This window comes from Haliotis cracherodii, unplaced genomic scaffold (assembly GCF_022045235.1).
Source record: "Haliotis cracherodii isolate W230 unplaced genomic scaffold, xgHalCrac1.p SCAF_24, whole genome shotgun sequence".
Lineage (NCBI taxonomy): Eukaryota > Metazoa > Mollusca > Gastropoda > Lepetellida > Haliotidae > Haliotis > Haliotis cracherodii.
In genome coordinates, this window is record NW_027266280.1 from 7045626 (window position 1) to 7054913 (window position 9288).

Consider the following 9288-nt stretch of genomic DNA (forward strand, 5'->3'; position numbering starts at 1 on the left):
GGACTTGCATCAGACATAATTTTGGTCTCTGAATCCTCAAATTTGGAAATGTCATCCAGGTGTTTACCATAAATATGTTTGAAAGCCTTACTATAAAGCCTTGAGTATTGATCAAATAAAATTTTGAGCAAGAGTCGTTTGACGCTGAGTGTGTTGTCCCAGTAAATGCTCAAAAATCATAATTATACTTCTGACTGTTTTAAAAAAAAAAAAATACCAATCTCCATACAAAAAAAACAGCATCCCCCCCCCCTCCCCCCCCCACACACACACCGAGAATAAAAATAAATATCAGTCTCTCTGTCTATTTAAGGCAACAGAGATGCTCTGTCATGAATTGGATTTAGGGCTGAACCGACACAACTGGCACTAATACACCGATACAAGTAGCTCAATGAAAGGAAATTCAATATATTCCCTGCATCCTTGCAGCCTCGTGGCCTGTTATGATAGTAAGTCACGTATGATACAGTTGAATCGTCCTGAATTACATGACAAGATAAACCTTATGCCCTTACCACGCCAATCCAACTGTAAAAACGTGATTTTTTTTTTAATTTACGAAAAAAAAAGTGAGGAAGGAAAGAAAGAAGAATTGTTTGTGCGCCGCATGATACCTGATACCACGAGGAGTAGGGATGGGGGCGGTGGTGGTGTGTGTGTGTGTGTGTCGGGGGTGGGGGTGGTGTTATATTTACAATACCGCCATAGCAGCCACGGGGACGTCATCTGTATTGCTTATGTTACAGGTCATCCCTCTAAAGAAAGGAGCAATGTATTTCCAGGATCCATTCACGTGGCTTTAGGCCCAATGGAATCTGTTTTCGCATGTAAAACTTGACGTTCTCAATTTTCCTCCATCTAAATAAAACATATCTACTTTTTACAAGCATAAGGTGTCATAATTTTTGGAACGTATAAATTACGGTTATTTTAATTGTAGTTCCTTTTGCATATCAATGTCAAGGTCACTTTCAGAGTTGTATTTCAATGTACACATTAATACAAAAGTTTACTTTATGCATGATATAGGAGAAAAAAATATAATGTTGTCTGTGTGGTTTGGGCCTTACAGATAGCATGCACGTAGTGCTATGTTTATGAGTATTAATATTAATAAGTATCAGGCATCTCGGAGGAATGGAACCGCCTCCGTGGTCTAGTGGTAGAGCGTCCGCCCGGAGAACGGACGGTCCGGGGCTCGATGCCCGGTCGCGTCATACCAAAAGATGGTTCTTGTTGTAACCCTGTCTGGCGCTCGGCATTAAGGGTCTCGGATCAAGGACTGGTTGACTCGGAGACTCGGAGTGTATTGTCTCAGTGGGGTATCCATGTTAAACCACGGCATGGTATCTCAGCGGGCTAGTATTGTAAACTCGGCATTAGTCCGAACAAGAACAAGCAGACACGCAAGCACGCCCGCACGCACGCATACTCACACACATGCATGCACGTCGGTATATAAGAGAAATATTCTTGGACGCGACGTTAAACCCCATGTCACCTCACCTCACCTCAGAGGGATGAACTTAAAAAGATAAAAAGGGACTTTTTTTTTAGAAAGAATATTGTTTCAGGCCGTGGTAGTGACTTAGTATGGTTCCAGCAATATGCCAGCAATATGCCAGCAATATCACGGCCTCATATCCGTCGTCGTGGGCTTCACCAAAGTGGTAAGGTCTGAAACATGCATCACTTCGGACTTCTCCCACATCAAGGTGACACGGTGAGTGAGTGAGTGAGTTTGGTTTTGGGCCGCTTTTAGCAATATTCCAGCAATATCACGGCGGGGGACACCAGAAATGGGCTTCACACATTGTACCCATGTCGGGAATCGAACCCGGGTCTTCGGCGTGACGAGCGAACGCTTTAACCACTAGGCTACCCGACCGCCCCAAGGTGACACGGCGTGATATAACTTGCGTAAAAAACGAATAAACCTAATGCGTAAATCTACCATTGTTCTTTAGATTTGTTTGTTTGTTGTTTCACGCCACACTCAGCAATATTCCAGCCATATGACGGCGGTCTGTAATATAATCGAGTCTGGGCCACACAATCCAGTGATTGACATCATAAGCATCGATCCACACAATTGGGATCGATGACATGTATCAACCAAGTCAGTGAGCCTGACCACCCGACCCCGTTAGTCGCCTTTTACGACAAGCATTACGGTAATTAGGGTTGCTGAAGACCTATTCTACCCCGGAATCTTCACGGGTCTTGTTCATTAGAAAGCAAGTATATATAATTGTTCATTAGAAATATACTTGACACTACCAGCGAAATATATTATTTCATTGATAATCGTCAAAAACTAAAATAGTTAAACGTAATATTGACTCTGTGTGTGTGGGTGCGTGCGTGCGTGCGTGCGTGCGTGCGTGTCTGTCTTTCTGGCTGGCTGATTGTACTAATCCTTACTGATGCTGGTTTTACAGCGCTATCCCACTGAGATACCATGCCGCATTTTACCATGAATACCCACTCAGACACAGTATACTGACTCCGTGCCGACCAGTCCTTGCTTAACCCCTTAATGCCGGGCGCCAGGCAAGGTATCAACAAGTACCATTTTTAACGTCTTTTGTTTAGAGGTGTAACCATAAGGCGGGTCATCTATACGATACGTATCGCGATACTATGGGTCCAATCCCGATACAATACTGGTATTTTATAAGTTCATATCATTTCATTATATGGGTGAATCAAAACCCTGACTCATTTGAATATAAATTTCAGAGATCAAAGAGGGGATATTGTAGGTCGGAAACATATAGGCTCGAGGGCACATTGAATACTCTGCTATTTATAGCCAACCGGGAATCTGAGAGGATCTGCGTAGGCTGGTTGTTGTACGGCATCTGTTTTTATTCACATGTTTTATACCAATATAACTTGTAATGCAATGTATTTTATCAGTTTTGTGATACGGAGATTTAAATTGATGTATTGTATCGTGAGCCTCCTACAGCGCTACAATATTGTATTGCTGTATCCTTATACCACCACTTCTGGAGGACGTGACCGGGGATCGAACCACCACACACATCCCCACACCACCCCACCCCTACCCACCCACCCACACCACCCACACCCAACACCCGCACCACACCCCCCACACCCCCGTAATACTTAAAGTGAGTGAGTATGTTTTTACGCCACTTTTAGCAATATTCCAGCAATATCACGGTGGGGGACACCGGAAATGGGCTTTGCACATTGTACCCATGTCGGAAATCGAACCCGGGTCTTCGGCGTGACGAGCGAACGCTTTAACGACTGGGCTACCCTACCGCCCCCGTAATGGTTAAAGAAAAACAAGAAGTATTAGGGGTGAAATTGGGGTTTTCGTCGCGTCCAAGATTATTGCACTCAAATGTATATAGCCAGTGCATGCACGTATGTGTGGCTGCTTGAACTAGGGACTAATGACGATTTTATAGCGCTAGCCCACTGAGATACCATGCCGCAGTTTAACATGAATACCCCACTCAGACAGAGTATACTGACCCCTAGCCGTCCAGTCCTTGTTTAAGCCCCTTAATGCCGAGCGTCAGACAGGGTAACAACAAGTACCATCGTTTTACGTTTTTTGGTATGAAACGACCGGGAATCGAACCCGGGACCTTCCGCTCTCCGGGCAGAAGCTCTACCACTAGGCCACGGAGACAGCCCAAAGAATTATTAGAAACATGCCCATTTCAAAACGCCCTAAAATGATGAACACATGTCTAAGCGTGAACACTTTGGTTATATTACATGGTTCTTTCGCTAACATAAGGTCGTTGTGTGATCAAGTCATTCCATCAACAGCTGAAGTCAACACAATATTTGTAGAAGTAATAAGCCTATTTAACGTTTACATGGCAAATATATACACATGAAAACCGCAGATATGTACAGGTAGACCATATTTACTTACAGATCACGTGGCCCGTTTCTCTCTCAGGGTGTGCCTGGATATATAAAGTCGGAAGATTTGGCACATTCTACCCTGCAAAAACACAAGCTTATTTTTAAACCTCTTATGGTTATTATTGCATATTAGGTCTGCGGAATTGTTGACATAATTAAAAGCCACATCATACTAACCATGACATCACAACTACCAGTAGTATTATAATGTAGGTCTGAAACACAAACAGTTTATACAGCTCAGATGACTCGTTTACGTTGTTTACTGGTTTTAGTTGAATTACATCACGTAGAAGCTCAAGAGTGATGCTGTGCAATTAGTCATTATCTTTGGGCACATTGAATCTTTGCCATTGCGAGAATTAAAAATTAGCATCCGATAAACCGACAAAAGAAAGAATAATGGCATCTTCATGATATACTTCTATGGATTGTTGTGAGATTCCTGTACGATATTAAGCCAAAAATGTGTGAAGTATCGGGTGTAAGCTCTCGGCAGACGATTTAATGGATAGTTATATGCAAGTATAACGTCCTTATCTTTTCGGTGTACAAAATTATTCCCAGTCGGCACGTATTTCAGTAGCTCTCAAATTGAAGTTAATACTGGAAGACATATGTTTAATCAAATACCGTAATGGACTGGTGTTCGGTGTCTCTTGTCTCTTCAGACAGACAGAAGCTCAACAAACCATCAACCAAGCATGACAGAGACACCATGACACACCAGGCATGACAGAAACACATCAGACCATGACAAACCAGGCATGACAGAAACACTGCAGACCATGACACACCAGGCATGACAGAAACACTGCAGACCATGACACACCAGGCATGAGAGAAACACTGCAGACCATGACAGACCAGGCATGACAGAAACACTGCAGACCATGACACACCAGGCATGACAGAAACACTGCAGACCATGACACACCAGCCATGAGAGAAACACTGTAGACCATGACACACCAGCCATGACAGAAACACTGCAGACCATGACACATCGTGACACATGATCCAACTACAACAGTCTGTGAACCATCAACAATCAGACATGTCAGAACTATAACAGCCAATCAACAATTAGACTTGTCAGAACTATAACAGTCCAACAACATCAGAACTATAACAGTCAATCAACAATAAGACATGCCAGAACTATAACAGTCCATCAGCAATCAGACTTGTCAAACCTAAAACAGACCATCAAAAATAAGACATGTCAGAACTATAACAGACCATCAACAATCAGACATGTCAGAACTATAACAGCCAATCAACAATTAGACTTGTCAAACCTAAAACAGCCCATCAACAATCAAACATGTCAGAACTATTACAGCCAATCAACAATTAAACATGTCAGAACTATAACAGTCTGTAAACCATCAACAATCAGACATGTCAGAACTATTACAGCCAATCAACAATTAGACATGTCAGAACTATAAGAGCCCTTGAACAATCAGACATGTCAGAACTATAACAGCCCTTGAACAATCAGACATGTCGGAACTATAACAGCCAATCAACAATAAGACATGTCAGAACTATAACGGATCATCAACAATCAGACATGTCAGAACTATAACGGATCATCAACAATCAGACATGTCAGAACTATAACGGATCATCAACAATCAGACATGTCAGAACTATAACGGACCATCAACAATCAGACATGTCAGAACTATAACGGACCATCAACAATCAGACATATAAGAACTGTAACGGACCTTCAACAATCAGACATGTCAGAACTATAACGGACCATCAACAATCAGACATATCAGAACTATAACAGCCAATCAACAATTAAACTTGTCAGAACTATAACAGTCCAACAGCATCAGAACTATAACAGCCCATGAACAATCAGACATGTCAGAACTATAACAGCCTATCAACAATCAGACTTGTCAGAACTATAACAGTCCATCAACAATCAGGCTTGTCAGAACTATAACATCCAATCAACAATCAGACATGTCAGACCTAAAACAGACCATCAACAATCAGACATGTCAGAAAGATAACGGACCATCAACAATAAGACATGTCAGAACTATAACGGACCATCAACAATCAGACATGTCAGAACTATAACAGACCATCAACAATAAGACATGTCAGAACTATAACGGACCATCAACAATCAGACTTGTCAGAACTATAAAGGACCATCAACAATCAGACTTATCAGAACTGTAACAGACCATGAAAAATCGGACATGTCAGAATTATAACAGACCATCAACGAAAACATACGATACCAAAAGGTTCGTGTTTCTCAAGACAGGAAAATAGTGAGATATATGTAAGATTCGCGGAAGTCCTCTTATTATAAAATTAGTTTTACCGGCTCTGATTTAAATATCTTTTCATGAGTTCCTGATAGGCCACATATAGATCAGTAAATTCTGTTTTGCAAGCAAAATGTGATGATTGTGTTTCAATACAACTTATTTGCCGCCGAGGCAAACCCACAACTTCTTATATAGGCTTGAGCACTGACACACAATGCGTATGTGTACCATTGTCTATTCGTAGGCCATTAAGAGAAAATAAAAGATTGTTTTAACAACGCAAACACCTACGACTAAGATAGGCATAAACTATACAATGGCCATATTATAGAATCTGTTGACACTTCGACGAGATCCTCTGAAACCGTATGTTTATCTTTGTCTCGTTAAAGAAGAGCGTGGTATTTGCATCTCAAAAGGGAACAATGAAAAAAGAAAGAAATTATTTTCTTATTGCCCAATATGTACAGACAGGCGTACGACTATTTCCATGCAAAACAACCAGGGATGTTGAACATAGCCAAGTCTTGTCCCATTGTTTCTATGCATTAACCCTACAACGAACACGATGGGGCCACGTGTTCACAAATAGCGTCGTAGTAAAGCGTATGCGTGTAGTGGGGAAAAAACCTGACATATTTACCCATCAGTTTAAGTATGTGTGGATTATTTCTTAAGTCAATAAGCACCAATCCTGCATAGGAAGCCATCTGAACGCTCGTCGGTTAACCACTAGACAAAGGTTGAGATGGTAAGCAAACAAACTAGGGGCACGCTAACACGTTGTCTGTGACTTGACTGGGATTTAGTCCCATGGCGCGAGACACATACAAGCGTATGAGGCTTTTGACGGCTCCACAGCAAATATGAAAACCATCCTGAGTCTTGTAGCGCGTTAACGTGGGGTCGGCAGCTTATCCTCGTCCAGGCTGTTAGCTTCCCTTTGTTCATAAAATGTTATACAGCTTTTTTCTTAGAGATTCAACACGTCTGTCAACACTTGGCTACACTCTTAACGAGCTTGATTCTGTCCGATTTGTCCGTTTGAAGTAATGAGCGACCTCTTTAGGCTGAAAGTGCAATATTTGGGGATGACGAGCTATTCTTGGTGGTATATAAGGTGTCGGCTTAACACAGGGTATAACTTAGTCTTGTTTGAATTTCCCCGGAACATTACCGTTTTTAAGGTTGGTCATGTATTCATCATAGATACTTATATATTTATCAACTTTAATATTTATTAATATTATTAATGTTATAGCTTATTCAAACACTTGATTTATTAATGATATGATTATTTAAAATATTGCTAATGCTAATGTATGCCTATGTATTCGATCCAACATTTATATATATATACAGTTAGATGTACACATACGTGTTTCTATTAATACGCCTAAAGGGTTTGACGAATGCAAGTTTCGGTAACGTCCACCTTTTTAGACACGTTCTGCTAAACCTGCATGCTCGTCTTTCATTCTCTTGACAAACACAAACAGATACTGGCATTTCATATTTTATAATTGTCATTTTTAAAAAAATGTCTGGACCTGATTAATTTTGACTTGCGTCTGCCCAGTGGGCCATAGTATTTGTAACTTCCTGATTGACAACCTATGTTCACCTAACCTATTCGCAAGAGAGACCCTGTATCTGATGCAAGCCTTTGTGTCAAGTAGACTTCAGTCATGTCGGACGGGGGATATCCTGGTAGTTACAACGTTCACTCGGTCAGCGTTTGATTCCCCATATGGGTAAAATGGGTATAGCCGATTTCTGATTTCCCCATGATGTGGCTGTAATACTGCTACAAGCGGCGTACAACCGTATTCACTCATAAATTCCTTCTTCGTAACCGAATGTCGTTAAAGTGGGACTATATGCCACGATCAAGGTCAATTTCAATTCTGGTTTCTGCCCCATGAGGGGCGGTCGGGTAGTCTGGTGGTTAAAGCGTTCGCTCGTCACGCCGATGACCCGGGTTCGATTCCCGACATGGGTACAATGTGTGAAGCCCATTTCTGGTGTCCCCTGCAGTGATATAGCCGGAATATTGCTAAAAGCGGCGTAAAAGCATACTCACTCAATCACTCACCCCCCGCCAAGATGTTTCTTGAATATTGCTACAAACGGCGTGCAGCCGTATTCACTCACTTTAATAAAACGATTTTCATAGCCGAATGTCGTTAAAGTAGGACTATGCGCCACGGTCAAGGTCAAGGTCAAGACGTCGCAATTAGGGACTCATGTCAAACATGCACACATTATCTGTGTAAATGCTCTTTTTAAATGTTATATGTTATAAATTTTATCTGTATCGAAATTACCGCATTCTTGACGGCAGATTGGGATGGTTATGCTATTATTGATATTGTATTTTTAACGCCGCGTTCAGCAATATTCCAGGTATATGGCGAAGGCCTGTAAATAATCGAGTCTGGACCAGATATTTCAGTAAAGGATGTTAAGGGCAACGATCGTCGCCATTGGGGTACGACGACACACAATCAACCAAGTAACGGAGTCTGACCACCCAATCCACTAAGTCGCCTTTTACGACCAGCATGCATAGAACTCCCCATGGGTTAATGATAATAATAATAATAATAATAATAATAATAATTATAGTAGTATTAATATTTTTTGAAATAATAATGTATTATTATTGTTGTTGTTGTTATTATTATTATTATTATTATTATCTCTTTTCAAATCACTAAACAAAACAACATATCGCAGCGTACTAGTTCACCGAAAGGTATTACAATTTGAATCACTGCTTCAAGAATTTAGTTGTATGACTTGGGGCATCCTATGCATTGATGTATAGGAAATAGGATGCATTTAAACGGCAGTATTCAGTTGTACGTGCACCTTGTACAAGTCGTTTGTTTTACTTGATTGTTCAATAGGCATGAGGTCTCCTTTATGTAATGTATAAATAAGGCCGAAGATAGCGCTTTACGTTTTACTATTAACAGCTGAAGACTGTGACACGTAATGACGATTAGGAGGTATTTATAGAGACAAGACCACTGATGCGGTCCAGGTATTAACA